This window comes from Sorex fumeus, unplaced genomic scaffold (assembly GCF_029834395.1).
Source record: "Sorex fumeus unplaced genomic scaffold, SorFum_2.1 ptg000063l, whole genome shotgun sequence".
NCBI lineage: Eukaryota > Metazoa > Chordata > Mammalia > Eulipotyphla > Soricidae > Sorex > Sorex fumeus.
Genome location: NW_026606120.1, coordinates 34,416,990 through 34,431,579, shown reverse-complemented (window position 1 = coordinate 34,431,579; position 14,590 = coordinate 34,416,990). Strand labels below are relative to the sequence as shown.

The window sequence follows — 14,590 nt, the reverse complement described above, 5'->3', positions numbered from 1 at the left end:
TAAGCAATATATCAATTTCATAGCACACATTTCAAGATGAACCAACTGTATCTGGCAAAAGTTCTTCACAAAACACAGGTTTCCCAGTGAAATGCCTTGTTTGACCTGACCTAGGAAATTATTCTCCCTGAGCAAGGCTGCCTGTATTCATATCCTGTTCATTTCATATCCTGATTGCATACAAAAGATCAGAATAACTTGACAGAGAAAGTTGGTTAGAGAGACTTTGCCATTAACCCTTAACTATACGCATGGGGCACCTAGAGGTATAATGACCGGTACATAGAAAAATGAAAAGTCCATTTTGGTGAACTTTGGGAATAAGACAACTTTAATGATCAACTGCTAACTCTGAGGCAGATATGGTACAGTGAAAATTCAAAGAAAATCTTCAGGGCAGAGGCTGAAAACAAAACAAATGCTGGACAGAATGAGGACTGGCTACTCTGCCTCGATGCCCCTATCAAGCCTCCCAAAAAAGATGTCATCTAAACAACTGCAATTGTGCCATATTTTCATTCCTCCAGCTAAATTTCAAGTGGCAATGTGACATGAGCCACAAGAAACCTGACCTAATTCTTAAGACTGAAGGTGACACCCCATGAGTCATGGTCAAGTACTAGGCTGGCACCAAAAAAAAAATGTGAGTCTAATTTGAAAGATGAACACCACCCAGAAACTTCCTTTCATCATAAATGCAAATTAAAATGGGAGAAGGATTCTAATCATTTAATAAGTTTTCCAGTGGTAATGAACAGAGCTTTCTTCATTATTGTTTCCAGTAATCTTTCAAATTTTCTCTTTCAAAATATTCAGCGATCAGTGCTACTGCTCCCATCCCATTCTACAGGTCTGAGACACCTGATAATAATATCTAATTAGTAAAATTAGCGATTAACTCAACCTAGCACATAACTGTGGAATTCTTCTTAGGTTAAGCACACAAAATTCCTTATGAGACATGTAATCAGCAATCTGGTACCAGGAAACTCAAGGTCAAATAGTCACTAATACTGAGTACTTAGTGTGTACATTAACTATTATATAATGATTTTTTTTTCAGTGTCAGGGATCAAACCCAAAGCCTCACACATGTGAGGTATCTGCTTTAAGCACTGAGTCAAATTCAGATAAAACATACATTTTATTTATTGGCTTTTGGTTTTGTTTGGTTTTGGGCTACTCTTGGCAGTGCTCAGGGCTTACTCCTGACTTTGTGCTTAAGGATTACTCCTGGCGACCTTGGAGCCATATGTAGTTCTGGGGATCGAGTCCATGTAGGTTGCATTCAAGGCAAGCTCCTTCTCTGCTGTACTATCTCCCCTTAAACATAATTTTTTAACATTAAAAAATATACTCTCAATAAACTTCCAATCAAGGTGAGAATACTACATGCAAAGTCTCATCTTAAAAAAAAAATGTTTATTATTGGATTGGGGATGTAGCTCAGTGGTAGAACATTTACTGTGCATATGTGAGACTCTAAATTCAATCCCTGGCACTGACATAGTCCCAGAGATTACTTATTAATTATGAAGGGAAAAATTAAAATAACATTATATCAAAAAATTTCTTAGGTAAGAGATCAAATTAACATCACTAATAATACCAACTAATTTGAAATACTGATGACATATTAGCCGAAAAAAAAATATATAAACTATATCAATTTAGGAGGAACAAGCATACAGACACGAATTAAAAAATTCTCTAAAACAAGTCTGTATTAATAAAATGCCAATCATGGAAAAACAATTAAAGATTGAAAGCTATTTCAGGTTAAAAAAAACAAATAGGAGCTGCAGCTATAGTACAGGGGGTAGGGCGTTTGCCTTGCACGCGACCGACCTGGGTTCGATTTCCAGCATCCCATATGGTCCCATGAGCACCACCAGGTATAATTCCTTAGTGCAGAGGCAGAAATAACCCCTGAGCATCGCCGGGTGTGACCCAAAAACGAAAAAAAATAAAAAGTAAACAAGGTCCCAGGACCAATGAAATAGAACTGACATGGCTGTTGGCCTGATTCAGAGGCCACCAGGTGTTGTCAGCTGCACAGATGTATAGGTCTTTCCAACTGGATAGTTTTGCTAGGTTTTTCTGACAAGCTTTCAATTTAAGTAACAAATCTCTGTTAACTTCTATCCTGACATTACAAATAGGTGATACTTTAATGATAACTGTACCTCTCATTCATGATACAAAGCAAAGTTTTAAAGGTGCCATAATAAATTAAAGGGATAAATGTCATGCGTATTTTCACGTTATTTTCATAAGCTTCCAGACAAAATTCTTAACATATAAGTATATAGAAAAATATTTACACGTCCAAAGACTTGCTGATAGGAACTTCTCAGCAGTCTTTGCTGTATGTAAACTGTACTGACATACAATAAACTGTACATTTTTAAATTGCACAATCCAATAAGTATACTTTAACATACCTATACACCTGTGAGAGCACCAAAATTAAGATAATGAACATTATTAACTTCCTTTACAGCAATAGATAATCTAGCTCTCTCTTCCAACTCAGATTTTGATTTTTTTTTTTTCATGACTTTCTTTCTGTTTGTCTTTCTGTTTGATTTTGTGGGGGCCATACCCAGTGGTGCTGGAAAGCTATTCTGGCTCTGAACTCAGAAGCTGCTCTCAGTGAAACTTTGTAAATCATGGCTCTTTAATAAAAATTAAAAAAAAAAAAGTTGCTCTCAATTGTGCTCAAGGGACTGTGTGATAAGGAGATGCAAAGCCTGAGCTCAATTCACTGAGCTATCTCTCTAGTCCCATAATTCTTATATTCAACAAAATGTCTCCATCTGTTTAATATAAACATTTCTAACTGAATATATGAGGCAGTGTTTCTCAGTGTTTTAAATCTATGCCCCATTTTGAGAAATGTAAAAACACTGATCTCACTTCCTCACCACAATGTAGTCATTAAGATACTGGCCTTAAAATAAGATTATCTTAACTCTGAACCCCCTATCTGCCACTTCCTAGCCATGAGAATTTGGACAATTTGGTTTCATCTTTCCAAGCCTTATTATAAATTATCTAGCAAATAAGGTTGAATTGGGGTATGTAACTGAGGTAAGGCATTAGCTCAGTGCCTGGCAAACAAGTGTTTATAAATGTTAGTTAACATTATTTAGTAATAGATGTAATCATCTGCCTTAAAGTGTATATGCTGAGTAGCTCTACATCCTAAAAGATTTCAAATTCCCCCCATAATAAATAATAGTAACTATTAAACAATTTCATATTAAAGTATAACAAAATATGAAGTATACTACATCTCACTCATTGGCTTCCACTTAAAAAACAATGCTCTGGGTGGGAGATGTGGTGGTGGCAGAGTTCATGTTTCACATGTTCAATCCCCCCAAAATAGGATTAATGTTATAACTGTAACTGTGTGGATGAGTACTCAGTCTTTCTCTGCATACAGGAGGAATCCATGTTATTATTAAATTTCTTTTTTTTTACTTCTTTTAAAAATAAAACCACTGTCACAAGAATTATATATACTATTAATAAGTTAATAAGCAGGCCTCCAAAAGTATCCTGCCCGTACGGCAGAGTCTGGCAAACTTCCCGTGTCGTACTCAATATGCCAAATACTAGTAACAATGATGGGTCTCATTCTCCTAACCCTGAAAGAGCACTGAAATGGCTCTTTTAAAATCTCAGGGCTAGGAAGAAGGAGACGTTACTGGTGCCTGCTCGAGGCAATTGATGAACAACAGGATGATCGTGATTAATAAGCTAACACGAAGAAACACAAGAATGAGCACTTAAATAACACAAGTAGGTGTAACTATTTAGAAAACAGTAAAGGCCTTAATAGTCATAGCCCTTTGTACTGTAAGTATAATTTTAATCACGATTTTACATGTAAGGAAGTTGAGTCAAAGAAGATAGGGTCATATGGCTATTAAGTGACAAAGCTAGGAATCAAATGCAGTCTGCCAGTTTACGTACATAAACTACATATCCCTAAACTACTATAGTATACAGTAGGATACTATACTATGCTATACAAAAAGTTACCTAATTAGTATTATCTATACCTATCTGAACATCTGACACATTAGAGAAGACAAAGACTTTGTGAAAGTCCAGAGGATAGAAAATAAATTGCTGTTTAAAAGAGACACAAATTTTAACTGAACAAAATGAAAACTTTTAGAAATGAGAGTTATCTGAAATGGGATACTTTGACTCTAGAGGCACTGTACACCATAATATTTGGGCAGAGGTTATTAAAAAATGCATATCTTCTATCCCCTGCTCATGGGTTGGGAGACTTAACATTGTCAAAATGGCAATACTACCGAAAGCATTGTATAAATTCAATGCAATCCCTATAAGGATACCCATGACATTCTTCAAAGAAATGGAGCAAACACTCTTGAAATTTATATGGAACAATAAGCCCCCACGAATAGCTAAAGCAATTCTTGGGAAAAAGAAAATGGGAGGAATCAACCTCCCGAACTTCAAACTTTACTACAAAGCAGTAATAATCAAAACAGCATGGTACTGGAACAAAGGCAGAACTGCAGACCAATGGAACAGAGTTGAATATACCGACATCTCCCCGCAATCATATGATCATCTAATCTTTAATAAAGGTGCAAGAAATGTGAAGTGGAGTAAGGAAAGCCTCTTTAACAAATTGTGCTGGCATCACTGGATGGCTACATGCAAAAAAATGGGCTCAGAACTCTGCCTAACACCATGTACAAAAGTAAGATCAAAATGGATTAAAGACCTCAACATCAGACCAGAAACCATAAGGTACATTGAAGACAAAGTTGGCAAAACCCTCCATGACATTGAGGCTAATGGTATTTTCAAAGACGCCAAGCCACTGGCCGAGCAAGTGAAAACAGAGATAGATAAATGGGACTATCTTAAACTAAGAAGCTTCTGCACCTCCAAAGAAACAGTGACCAAAATACAAAGACAGTCTACAGAATGAGAAAGAATATTCGCCGAATACACATCTGACAAGGGGTTGATATCAAGGATATACAAAGTACTGGTTGAACTCCACAAGAAGAAAACGTCCAAGCCCATCAAAAAATGGAGCAATGAAATGAACAGAAGCTTTTTCAAAGAAGAAATCCGAGTGGCAAAAAAGCACATGAGAAAATGCTCTACATCATTAATCATCAGGGAGATGCAGATAAAAACCACAATGAGATACCATCTCACACCTCAGAGACTGGCCCACATTCAAAAGAACAAAAGCAACCGATGCTGGCGCGGATGTGGCGAGAAAGGGACATTCCTCCACTGCTGGTGGGAATGCCGACTAGTTCAGCCCTTCTGGAAAACAATATGGACGTTTCTCAAAAAATTAGAAATTGAGTTCCCACTTGACCCAGCAATACCACTCCTGGGAATATATCCCAAAGAGGCAAAAATGTATAGTCGAAGTGACATCTGCACTTGTTTGTTCATTGCAGCACTCTTTACAATAGCCAGAAACTGGAAGAAACCTGAGTGCCCAAGAACAGATGACTGGTTAAAGAAACTTTGGTACATCTACACAATGGAGTACTATGTAGCTGTTAGAAAAGATGAAGTCATGAAATTTACATACAAGTGGTACAATATGGAAAGTATCATGCTAAGCGAAATGAGTCAGAAAGAGAGGGATAGACATAGAAAGATTACATTCATCTGGGGAATATAAAATAACAAAATATGAGATTAATACCCAAGAATAGCTGAGATCAACACCAGGAGGATTACTCCATAGCTTAGAGGCCAGCCAGGTATTCTAGGGGAAAGCGCAGTTCAGATAGAGAAGGGAGCACCAAATAAAGGGTGTTTGGAGGATACTCCCAGGAGAGGAGATGCAGGCTGAAAGTAGACTATGGACTGAACATGTTTGCCACTCAATGCCTCTTTTGCTGACCACGACACCCAAAAGGAGAGAGAGAACAGGGGGGAATGCCCTGCCACAGTGGCAGGGTGGGATGGGGGGGATGGGGGGAGGGATATTATCCATGGTGGCGGAAAATGGGCACTGGTGGAGGGATGGGTATTTGATCAGTGTATAAATGAAACCCAAGCAAAAAAATTTGTAAATCTACAACTGTACCTCATGGTGTTTCACTAATAAATTTAATAAAAAAATAAATAAAAGAAAAAAAAGAAAAAAAAAGTAAAAAAAAATGCGTATCTTTGCGTAGCAATGGCTCAATGCTAGAATGTGTGCCTCACATATGTGAGGTCCTGGGTTTGATTTTAGCACCACCAAAAGAAATTTATTCAGAGATGGTTAAAACAATAACACAGGAATTTAATCAAACTATTAATGAATTTTGAACATGTGCTATACTATAATTAATTTTGGAGGGACTCCCAAGTAGTGCTTATGGATACACGTCATGGGAACCACTCCTATAATCACTCACAGTGATTACGCGGCCCACTGGGCCAGGCAGTTCAATGCTCTGGCCCAGTGATGTAGTGATCCTTGGACCCAGAGGTACTTGGCATCCGGTCACTAGTGGTGCTCAGGGGGATCCAGGGCCACACCTGGCAGTGCTGCACTGGGAGGCAGGCATGAGTGTTAGGAACTGAATTTGAGACTTTGAGCATTCATGGCATATATCCATGGTTCTTAGTAGCATCCTACGCCCTTAATTTCATGCTTCTCAAAGAGAACGTTACCTTGCAATTGGATATATCCCTGGAAGATTGCAATAGGAACTCCAGGGATTTTACTGGTTTGAATCAGATTAGAAGAAAAGAGAAGGTGTTAGTATTAGACCAGGAACTACATCATTATCAACCTAGCATCAAATGACATGTGCTAGACTAAAGCATGCAGTACATCTCTCTCCTGGTCACAGATTGTGAGGAGGAGGTAGGAGAGCAGAGTAAAATTGCTATTTCTTTGTGGGTGTGATTCTGGGAAAATGTTAGCCATTTCACAGAAATCATCCTGTGAGAATCTATTAATTGTCCTATAACCAAGAGAAACTTTGTAAGTAGTCAACATAGAGACAGCAAAGAGATAGAAGCCAGATACTAGACTAATTGAGCTACCCAATATATTTCTCTTTTCACTTGTCAATTAAGCTGGGATTCTTATCACTTGGGACATTAAAAAAAAACCCAAAACACCCTTAAATTGATGAGTACAACAAACGCTCTTGAAGGCTTTTCACGCGGCTCTCTTCCTCCTGAGCAGCTCTGGCGCCAAGTTGTTCCTCATGCTGAGTTTTTGACCCAGGCACACGTAGCTGCTGCATTCAGAGATGTTTGTTCCATTGAGAGCAAATGGAATGTCAAGGACTAGTTCATTTTTCATGAACATTGTCTTGTTGAGATTCAGCTGCAGTCCAACCTTTCTACACTCATGGTCGAAGGTGGTCAGCATTTGTGCCGCTTGGCTAATGTTTGGTGTTATTAGAATGATGTCATCAGCGAAGCGGAGGTGATGTAGTTGCTGACCGTCTATCTTCACTTTCTACGAATTCAGCCTAGATAAGTCATCTTATCTTAGTCACTCAAATTCCCCCATTCAAATATAAATTCTAAATACAGATATAACTGTTCACGTCACAACCATCAACCATCATCCTACCTATTAAGTACATTAGTAAGTTTCTACAAGCCGCTCACAAGACAGAATATCTGTATTGTAGTATCTGTAATTTTACTCATATTCATAAAATTTGGCTTCATTTCTGCTGACTCACCTTCTGAAACAGAGCTTGCCTTGTTCTTCAGTGTTCCAAAAGTGGATGTGTGGATGTGTCAACTTGGCAGATAAGCGGAATGTGTGTAAGGGAATAGGAATAGCAGTGAGGAGATAATGAGCAGAAATGTAGTCAAGTACTTTTCTAATATAAATGTCCTCAAGGAGACAAAATTTGGGCACTGAAACATGCTTTTAAAGATGAAAGTTTCCTGTAAGTGCAGTGTAAATGGCATACACCTTATCCCCTTGTAATGTACTTCCTTACTGCTTGTTGATTTAATAAGCCCTGCAGCATGAGAGGTAGATTCCACTTTCTAAATAATACAAACCTGAATAGTAACAAGTTTCAATCATATATACTAATCTAATTCTAATTTGAGAGTTATAGGAAACTATCTGTATTCTAATCCTATTTGCCCCAATTCTGGGCCTCCCTCAGTAAAACTATATTCTCAGTAAATTTCTTACCAGTGTACCAATACCCAGTTTCAAAGTTGAATGAGCAAGCATATTTGATATCTGAGACCTTTGCCTCCTTCTCACACGTAGAATTTAATAAAGTGGTATCCTAGGAGGCAACCCCCTACGTTAAAGTATATGTGTTGCTCTTGGCATAATGTCATTTGTTCTTTCCACATTCTGTTCTTTCCACAACTTTAAGCTAAGGTTGAAATGTTAAGTCTGAGGAATATATGACTAACTCAATAGAGAAGTGGAATGAGTGGATGCGGGAACCATTAGACCTCCAGGGATCAGCAAACTATATGGATCACAGGCTAAAAATGACCCACTGTCTGTGTTTGTAATTAAAGTTTTATGAAAACACAGCCATGTTCATTTACTCTAGATAACAGAGTTGCTTTTGTGCTACTGCAGAACTGAGGAGCTGCAACAGTAATTGCAGAAACTGCAAAGTCTAATGTCTACTATCTGGCTCTTTGCTGAAAAAGTGTCAAAGGCTCCTCGATAAAGAAAGATCAGTTTTATCAATCATTTGGTCACAAATCATACTAAATTATGCAAGCTGTTTTAAAGTGGAGAACTGTGCAAATTACAGAATAATTTTTTAAAAACTATGTTATAACTTGGGGCCGGAGTGATAGTACAGTGGGTAGGGCGTTTGCCTTGCACGTGGCTCACCTGGGTTCGATTCCTGGCATCCTATATGGTCCCCTAAGCACTGCCAGGAGTAATTCCCGAGTGCAAAGCCAGGAGTAACTCCTGAGCATCGCTGAATGTGACCCAAAAAAGAAAAAAAAATCTATGCCATAACTTTTTGGAGCTGTAGCAATAGTTAGGGCACTTGTCTTCCATGTAGTCAACCCCAATTTGATCACCAGCAACCCATATGGTCCCCCAAGAATGCCAGGAGTGACCCTTCAGCACTGAGCCAGGAGTAAAACCCAAGCACCGACTGGGTGTGGCCCATAAAAATAAAACAACTGTACCATAATTATCAAACAATTATGATAATATAGACTTATAAGTCTAAGCTCCATTTCTTGCCTTTAATTTCTTCAGAGAAACTTCATTCAACAAACCCAGGTAGACACTTTCTCTGTGCCAGACCTTGAATTAACCCTAAAAACAAATAAAGCTTGTGCTTGTATCTGGTCACACATTAGAATATTTCAGGAAGATTATCCCCGAAACCATTAAGGGACACTTATAAAAATCATTATATCTGAACAATTTTGCTTTACTATTATTCTATTAGAAGATTCAATGAGTAAATCCTCTGTTCAGATTTCTTCCTAGGGCTAGAGAGATAATACAAGGGTTAAGGTATGCCATGTCTTGCACATGGCAAACTCTGGTTTGATCCTCAGGACTACATATGGTTCCCTAAGGAACATGAGTACAAAGCTAGGAATAAGCCCTGAACACTCTGTGTGTGACCCCAAAACAAATCAAAACAAAAAACCAGCATTCTTCCTAGAACAGGCTAGGGAACTTAAACTTTTAACACAGGTTCTAGTGAAAGATTCAGGGAGTTTTGAATTTTATTTTTTAAAAGTTTATTTTTATTAACCTCTGGAAAACTCATTTCCTTCATTATGATTATACACCATAACAATAATAAAGTGATTTTTAAAATACTTAGTTATAAGATCTGATATAATACCCATTACTTATCATGTGCTATAGCCTATATTTATTAAAAATGGATAACTATTTTCCACTGAAATTTGTTTTCCTTAAAATTTTATGTATTGTTACTGCATATAATTATGTTATTGCACATAAAAACTTTAGTCTAGAAAACAAGTGCATAACTTTTATCATACTGTTAAAAGGGTTCACTGCACAAAATAAAAACTTCTGCTCTATAGCCAAAGTAAAATACAATCACATCTAAGGTAATTCTTAAATTTAAAAAGCGGCTACTTTTATTGCAAGTGCCATAGACTCATTTTGTTCTCTAGGACAACATGGATAAGACCATGCCACTAGTTTTAGCAGCTCTCCCTTCAAAACTGGTTAGCAAATAGTTCTGGAGGTGATGCAATAGTCCAGTAGGTCCATGGATTTCTCTTACTTAATGGCAGTAATTCTAGTCCAAACATTGAAAGCTTCAAATTAATACACCTTTCAACCCTCAAATTGAAAGTCACTGAAAGAAAGAGAAAAAAATCCAAAAACAAACAAAAATGCTATTATGTTTTTACTAACCTGATTTGCAAACAGTGAAACACAGTAATTTGATTATTTAATAAATCAATGCAACTAAACAAATGTCATGCAGACCCACGTACTTATCAGAGAGTGTTTCTTTTTTTCTCTTCTGGGTAGAGCTCTCGAATACTATGCAAAATGGAGTATCTAAAATGTATATTTCTGAATTTACTGACTGAATTGTGGAAGGAAGTTAGGATTCAAATTGCCAAAAATTACTCATAAAGCAATTAAAACATATCTATACTTCAAGAACTCCCTATGTGATAAGAATACTGTAAAGCTGGTTCAGGACTCTAAACAAAACAACCAAATTTAGTAAAAAGGAGGTGCTAGAAAGCACCCACAGAGCAATAAGTAGGAGTCTATAGCCTTGATGACCTTAAGCTCTTCTTCCTAAATCAGATTATTTTAAGTGCCTGATTCAGTGATAATGTAAAAGATACAGAAGCTGCCACAATTCTGAGCAAAAAGGAACTCCCATAATCCAGACAAGATTACAAAGTATGCCAACGTTAGAGTATTTGTGATTGAAAAAAATCCCCCCCCCCCCCCACAAAATCATGACTTTTGCTGGAGGTGGGGGAGAGAAGTATTTTTCCCCTTCTATTTGAGGGTAGCACAGCCTCTGGTGTAAGAAAGACCTAATTTTATTTGATTCAAAAGGGGGAACTATCTCCAATAGCAGACAAGTCAGAAGATCTGGCTTTAGATTAGAATAATGCAAATAGGACCAGAGAGAGAACAGCAGGTGGGGCATTTGCCTTGCACGTGGCCAACCAGGGTTCTGTTCCCAGCATCCCATATATGGTCCCCTGAGCACCACCAGGAGAAATTCCTGAGTGCAGAGTCCCAATAATTATTCTCCTAGTTATGAGTGTTGATAATGTTACCAAGATTCTGACAAGATCATTCTTCTCAAAGTACCACACAGACAAAAGAGGGTCCCCAAGAAAAATAAAACTTCACCACTTCATAGGAGGAGAATTATAAGAAAGATTAAAGGGAAGAAAAGATTAATGTTCATTCTTTATCAATCAGGCCATTATACTGGCAAAGCAGGGTAGATCAATGATTCTCCATTGTATTCAGCGAGTAACCCCTGTGCATCGCCAGGTATGACCCAAAAAGCACACCACCCCAAAAGAATAATAAATACTTGTAAAGAAAAGCATGAGGAAGGAAATTATTGTTATTACTAGGCATTTGTTTATTATCCATTAATAACAACAGAAAACTCTGTGGTGCTTCATCTATGAATATTTCATAAATTCTCATAGTATTTTTAACATGTTTCTTATTTGGCTACCTAGGAAAATCATGTTCCATAGGGGACTCACAAATAGGATCAGGTTGTTTATAAATATTGACTGTATAGAAAATTTGGTGACTATGCATATGTTTTGTATTATTGATAATATTATTATTAAATATTTAGCCAGAATAACAAATACTTCTGCTGTAGTTAGAAAATGTAAAATTAGAAAGCAATAATTATTCTCCTAGTTATGAGTGTTGATAATGTTACCAAGATTCTGACAAGATCATTCTTCTCAAAGTACCACACAGACAAAAGAGGGTCCCCAAGAAAAATAAAACTTCACCACTTCATAGGAGGAGAATTATAAGAAAGATTAAAGGGAAGAAAAGATTAATGTTCATTCTTTATCAATCAGGCCATTATACTGGCAAAGCAGGGTAGATCAATGATTCTCCATTGTATTCAGCAAAAACAAAAAACCTTAGAGGCAGTGTGGCAGTTCCTAAACCTAATTGTCATCTCTTCTAGAGCAGTTACCTTGAAGCATATATTCTGTTCTAGAAATTATTGAGTATCTTCATATGTAGAATGTAACCATGTAAGCATCTACTCTGTGTTGTTATGGGAGGTTGCAACTAATCATTTTTTTTTATTAAAGCCAATCACCTCACCAATCCCAATTCACTTGCATTCAAGAATCTTAAAATTCTTATCACAAAATATACATGTGCGTATGAAGAGGTAAGGGTAATAGATAAAGTGTCTAACAACTTGTAAATGACCTCAAACTTCTACTAGAGCATTTTTAAATGGACAGCCAAAAGTACCACCTTCTACAAAGAACGGAGAGTGGAGGAGGTAGTTAAAACTCCGTCACTTAAAAATTTTCAAAAAAAGACATCAGTGAAAAAAATGCCAGAAAGGAACATGTCCACTCAATTACCCCCAGCAAGGCATTATTCCTGGGGTATGCCAGTATTGGCCTCCAACACACCAAACATCTATCCCTTGTGACATTTTTGTCACCACTGTCAACCTGCCCAGTGTGATTCTTTCTTCTACTTGCTGCCATTATTTGACATTAACACTGACTTTTTATTGCTTTATAGCACAGTGGGTAGGGTATTTGCCTTGCACATGACCGACCCGGGTTCGACTCCTCTGCCCCTCTTGGAGAGCCAGGCAAGCTACCGAGAGTATCCCACCCGAACGGCAGAGCCTGAGAAGCTCCCTGTGGCGTATTTGATATGCCAAAAACAGTAACAACAAGTCTCACAATGGAGACGTTACTGGTGCCTGCTCGAGCAAACTGATGAATGAGGAGAGGACAGTGCTACAGACAGTGCATTTTTTTAATTTGGGGTGAATGTTGGGAGACACTCAGCTAGGGGTAAGTTCAGTGCTTACCCCTAGCTTTGCACTCAGGAATTGATTGTAGCAGTGCTCAGAGAACCATATATATGTAGTACCAGGGATCAAGTCACATACAAAGCAAGCGTCCTGTCCGCTGTACAATCTCTCTGGTCGACCAATTCCATTTTATTAACAATTCTCCATATTTGCAGAATCACTAAATATCAAGATTGAAAAGAACCATAAAGTTTGGGTCCTCCTATACCCATTTTATTTTTGGCCAAATGCTGACATTGGTCTTCCAAAGCCTGCCACCTTAAAAGCTTTTACTTAGCATTCTTCTTTCCTATCTAAATGCCTATGTCTTGTTTCTGTAAATAGCACTGTTCCTATTTTAATATAAATTCTGGGTCTCCCAGTTGAGATCTCGAATTTCTCTGCGCCCTCATCACTCATCAATTGCCTTCCACTTGGGTTATATTAATCCCACAAAGTCTGTGTCCCGGCTATTGACAGTCTTTCCCCATTGCAGCTGGAAGGATCAATCCCCTGAAAGGGAACTCAATTAAATAATCTGCTCCAATGTTTCTCAAACTTAGGGTTTTTTTTTTAAACTACAGGTTCCTTCAAGCATTTAAGTATATATAAAATCTATTTACATCACAATCCCATGTACAACATAATGAAAACCATTTAAAATGAAGCAATACTAACCCTTATAAAACAATTTTTTTTCTCTTGCGTTAAAATCCACCAAAAAAATCTACACCTACAGACCTAAATACATAAGCATCTCGTCTGGTGCTCTGCACAAAATGGATTTCACAGCCCGGCAACGTGACAGTGCCCAAAGTTGGGGCGGCACCCGTCCAGAGCAACTTCCAGCTCTCTGCCGAAGTAAGTCACTGAGCTCAGGGGAGAAGGAGCGGGTGCGCCGCCGCCGGGTCCGTCCGGGCAGCCTCGGCCCGGCGTCCTCCCAGCAGGGCCCCTCCGTGCCCGCCCGCTCGCCCGCCACTCGGGAACCGGCGCCCGCTCAGTACCATGCCAGTCGCGGACCCCACACTCCCTCGAGGCATCGCTCCGCGCAGGACCCAGCAGCCGCAGCGCCTGCTCCGAGGTCGGCCCCGCACGGTCACCGCATCGCTCCGGCTCCGCTCCAGGTCCCCGGCCCCCGGCCCCGCGGTCCCTGCCTCGCGCTTCCTCGGCCCGAGTCCGCTCGCAGCTCCGCTCGCGCCCCGGGCCGCTTGCGGGGCCCGCCGGGTCCCTGCCCTTGGGTCACAGTCCCTCCGTCTGTCACAGCCCTGGGTCACAGTGGCCTCGCAGCCCGCGCCTCCCCACCGCGCTGTCACCGAGCCCGCTTCCTTCGCACGCTGCCCCGCCGCGTCCGCCCCGGCCCGCCCGCCCGCCCTCGGCCGACGCCTTCTCGGCGGCCCACCGGCAGGTCCTCACCTGGCTCGGGACCCGCGCCGCGGATTTCTGCCCGGCGCCGCGTCACGGGCGAGGGAAGTTGAGGAACTTGCGGGAGACGCCCGGGACAGGCAGCTGACGGAACCGCGGGCCGGAAGTCCCGC

The 14,590-nt window shown here is 39.5% G+C and overlaps 1 protein-coding gene across 1 annotated transcript in view; it reads right to left on the bottom strand.

Moving 5' to 3' along the window:
* Positions 1-14,590, bottom strand: part of PCYT1A (phosphate cytidylyltransferase 1A, choline) — a 44,280-nt gene extending 29,690 nt beyond the window's left edge. Inside the window, exon 1 of the mRNA XM_056126971.1 lies at positions 14,469-14,590. The gene's annotated coding sequence lies outside the window, so the exon portion shown is untranslated. The remainder of the gene's footprint in view (positions 1-14,468) is intronic.